At 43.7% G+C, this 4523-nt stretch overlaps 1 long non-coding RNA gene across 1 annotated transcript; it reads right to left on the bottom strand.

Annotated features, from left to right (window-relative positions):
• Positions 1 to 2386: 2386 nt before the first annotated feature.
• Positions 2387 to 3941, bottom strand: LOC107308740. Its single transcript, XR_001552888.2, has 2 exons — positions 3604 to 3941; positions 2387 to 2838 (listed from the first exon to the last, which is right to left on the bottom strand). It is a non-coding gene; the product is annotated as an uncharacterized LOC107308740 (long non-coding RNA).
• Positions 3942 to 4523: the final 582 nt, after the last annotated feature.

Below are 4523 nucleotides of genomic sequence, written 5' to 3'. Positions count from 1 at the left end.
TGTCCACTGTAGGATGAGCCGAACTGCACAATAAAAGTGTCTGCTTCACTGCAGGGATATGGAGGAGTCAGGCTGTTCAGCTCCGATGGAGACATTCACACTGCCAGAGCTAATGCTGGGTCAGACGAATCTCTCCCACCAGGCTTTGGACACTCATCTTACTCAGATGGCTGTTAATGTGCTGGCTGGACCAAGCAGCGTCAGCCCAGGCCAACGATGATGATTTACAATGTGTCACTCACTTCTTTGAGACCTGTGCTCTTTGCAATACTGACTGGAGATGATTCCAGCAAGTTAAATTTTTCATTTGTTGATTGCCACTATATCAGAAACATAGCAATAAAATACATCTTTTTCTCTTATTGTGTTTATTTTTGCAGCATGAAGTAGAATTAGTTACCCTGTAAGGTGTTGCTGAAAGCAATCCTAGTATGCTGTGCAGATAAAAATGAGTATTAGACGGGATTGGTTGAGATGCAGAGCAGAAAAAAAAAACACAAAACATGTTCATGTAAGGACCTAATATTTATGTCTGTGCTCACAAATAAAACAAAACCAGAGCCTGTGGTCTGATCCTGAAAGCCATTGGCATCTCATGGCTCATGCCCATGCAGCTAAACTTTCTCTTACAGACAGAAATCAGCAACTCTCTACAGCCTCCTGAAAGGATGTTGTAATGAGATGGGAGAAAACCTCTACTCCCAGGTAACAGCAACCAGACAGGAGGCCTCAAGTTAAGCAAGGGAAGGTTCAGGTTGGATGTTAGGAAAATATTATTGTCAGAAAGAGTGGCAATGCATTGGCACAGGCTGCCCGGGGTGGCACCAAGGGACGAGGTCAGTGGGCATGGCTAGGGTTGGAGTTGGTGATCTTAAATCATGATTCCATGATTTTAACTGGGATATGAAATATTTTACCCCGACTTTCCTCACCAGCCGTGAGCACTGGAGAGGCTTCTGGTGACAATTCCATGGTTCTGTAGGAGTGTCAATCTTCACAGTTTCTGGTTTAGCTGAATGAATGCAGTAATCAGTATCTGTGAAGCTTTATATCTGGCCACTGACTGGTATTTTAAAGAACATAATTTTGTCATCATGTTTATTGCTAATAACAGTGACAAATAGTGACAGTTATAATATCTTGTGAGTAACTGGCATGGAACAGAGACACTGCAGATGGAAATTAGTCCATTTCCAAAGCAACAACTCTGAAGATGACAAGTAGGCATCAGAGAAGAGGATGGAGGCACCTGTAACTTGTCGAGGCTGAAAAACGGTAAGGAGAGATTGTCTGAAGAAGTGAGATTTAAAGACAGATTTGGATGTGTGAAGATAGAGGCCCAGATTCTCAACTCTTCCCAGCTGCTCTCAAGATACAACACAGCAATAAAATTAGGATTTGAAGCTCTGGGTGGCACAGAACTGACAGATCTCTATTTTTCCTTTGATGTTCTTCCTAATCTCTTCAGAAAGACAAAGCCAGAAGCCCTACTTGCTTTAGGATTAATTTCTGACTGATTTGGGTTGGAAGAACACAGAGTCATTGTACATCCCTTTGGTTTTCTACTAGAAATATTTCAGTGGGCCGCAATGAGCCCAGCAAACCTGCTGCTGCTAAATGATGGTTCATGCAGCAAAACAAAGATGAGAATGGCAAAATGTAGTGATAGAATTAAGAAGACCAAAATAATTACAGAGGAGTGGGGAAAAGGGAAAGATGAGGTCAGAGTCACTATAGAAGGAACAAACTGTATTTTCCCTGTCCCTTTACTGCATCTGCTAACTAACACATTCTCTCTCTCCTTTTCACACTTTCATTTTCTGTACAACTCAATGATGAAGCTGCTCATGACTTTATTTTTGGCATTCCAATGTCTGTGTCCACATGAATTTTACTCATCTGTATATCTCAAACGAATGAGATATGAAATGTAATTAAGCAAGCAAATTAAATTAGCATGATTTGTCCTGTCCTTGTTCTTTGCCTCAAGTCCATCTCTTACGCGTTTCCATGAATTATAGTTTCTGTGGGGAAGGAGACTGAAGGCCTAAAGAGAATAATGTGTTAAAATTAGCATGGTGCTGAGACGAGGTCCTTGATTTAGGCGCATCTCACATTTAACGGCATTAAAAGGTCAAGCTCCATCACACCTTTTGAGCAGCGACTGTTTCTGGGCTATATTTACTTGCGAGAAGAAATGAATGAGGAAATACAAAGGTGTGCAAATTATCTGCTCAGTCTCTTCCAACATATGCTCTCGAAGCTCAGCCCTGTGCCTCTGCCACCACGTGAATGGTCAGATGAGGTGAGTAAAGCGGAGGAATGGTGGCAGGACTCAGCACACCTCTTGGGTTCTGAGGTGGAGAGAGAACCCTTAGGTGAATTCTGTGCTTTCATCACACTTAGAGTGGGAAAGTCACTCTTGATGTTTTCCCTTTGCTTCCACTCCTCTTACAACTGTTATCTGTGCTTCAGTCAAGTTCATGGCAAGTCTCCTCAAACTGAGCATTTAAATCCTTTTCCTCTTTTCTGCATCCTTCTCAGCTCTCAGCCCCCTTTAGGACATCATAGTTTCTTGCTGTACAGTGCCATCACTGAATTACGCATAATGCCAGGTACTGTTCCCCTCCAGCCTTTTGAGTTCATCCTGTGAGCCATTAGATGTTGTGCAGTCCTTGCTGACCTGTTACTATCGAGGAAATGCTGTTAACTTAGTCTAGACTGCATAAAGAAGTAAGAGTTCTTCCTGGTTTTCCTCCTACTATTCCTAAAGCTGATTTTTCCTATTAATACTCCATTTTCCTGTATATCAGTCCTGTTTTTTCCAATCTTGACGCTCTAGAAGGGATCAAACAAGAATTAAGTTTAGTGGCCTGACTCTGCAGAGAGAGAGGAAACACATCCTGGGTTTGAGGTGTGTGTGCTTCTCCTTCTGCTGCCTCTAAACATTAGGGGGTATTTACTTCAACTGGGTTCCAATATATGCTTTTCCTTTCAGCCCTGTCTGTTCTTAGTGCCCCTGGTCCTGGGGCAGACAGGTGTTAAGTTGCTCAGTGCTGGAGAAAAGGAGGATTTGTCTGTCTCTATCCACTTCTGGTAGCTGTAACCCAATGTGCTGCTGTCTGACAAGCTCATTAACCACTTTACATATTGGCTCTTACCTCCTCCTGAAGAACTTCCCTCTAGGGCTCTCGCTCTGCATTAGCTTTAGCACAGCTTTTGTGATGGGAATTAAGCAACTCAGACAGTAATGTGAAGTGTCCTCTTGGGGAGTGCTTTAAATGAATCACAACACCCAAACATGGCCAAGAAGTGGATGCCCTTCTGTCTGACACCAGAGGGAAACAGGAGGAACAGGGTAACAGCCACCATGAACAGAGCCCAGGCAACTAGAAACAGTTAACTTTCATGGCTGGAGAAAGGTGCTTCAGTCTGAGTTGTTTGAAAGGCACAGGCAATACCAGAATGGAGGGAATACTCCTGAGCAGAGTGAGCACAATGTTATGGGGAAAGCATGAGCAGTAATATTTTATACCCAGCGTAAGCAACTCCATCTTCTCTTTCATCATCCTACCCAGAGAACAGGTACCCCAGAGAACTTACCTTGGGATTCAGTTTTTCCAGAGAGGTGGTGGATGCCTTGTCCCTGCAAACATTCAAGGTCAGCTTGACCAGGTTCTCAGAGCCCAGTCAACTTTCTCCATTACACTTAAATCACACTGCTTGAATGAAAGGAATCCCTCACTTTTTGCACATGGAGCAATGAGTAAAGCAGAATCTTACAGCCATAGATTCTTTGGATGTTTTTCCATAAGCAAGATTTGGTTGGGATCCGTTTATACTGATGCTGGGTGTGGGGTAACAGTATGGTAACAGCCTGATGATTGAGCACCTGGCTGACCCAGGAAGCACAGATGTAAACAATTTGCCTGTGCTTCCCAGGACCAGAAGGTGTGGACCCAGCATTCACCAATCCCCCCCCTCCTCCTTCTCTCCCTCCCCGGTTACATTTAACCTCTGAGGAGAGAATGTCTTTTGGATGAAGGCTTGCTCCTGAGATAAAGTGTTCTACAGTTAGGGACCTTAATCTTCAGCTGGGTGAGTCAAGTTTTTTTCCTGCATATGACTACTGGCATTCCCAATAATACTTTGTCTAGCATCATAAAGAGCTTGTCAGATGCTGCTTTGTAGGACAAGCATCAGGGAAAGGTGTACAGCTGTATGGTGCTACCTGTATCTGAGGACCTCATTCATGGTCAGTCCCAGAGTGTATCTTCATAGAGCCTTATTTCTGCCCCATCTTCAAATCTGGCTGGAAATCCATAACACTGTGGCAGGCTGGCTGCAGGACTGATAGAACTCACCACAAACACCTTCTGCAAAAGAGTACAGTGTGTACAAACCTGGCTCAGGATCCTTTGACTCCAAGTTGTCTGAGCAGGTTTGATAACACATGTAAACCAACTCAAACCCTTTACTGGAAAGACTTGCATCAGAGCTGTGCACAGCTTGCACCATGAGGA

This window comes from Coturnix japonica, chromosome 2 (assembly GCF_001577835.2).
Source record: "Coturnix japonica isolate 7356 chromosome 2, Coturnix japonica 2.1, whole genome shotgun sequence".
Taxonomy (NCBI): domain Eukaryota; kingdom Metazoa; phylum Chordata; class Aves; order Galliformes; family Phasianidae; genus Coturnix; species Coturnix japonica.
Note: the sequence above shows the minus strand (reverse complement) of the source record. Positions and strands in the feature narration are given on the sequence as shown.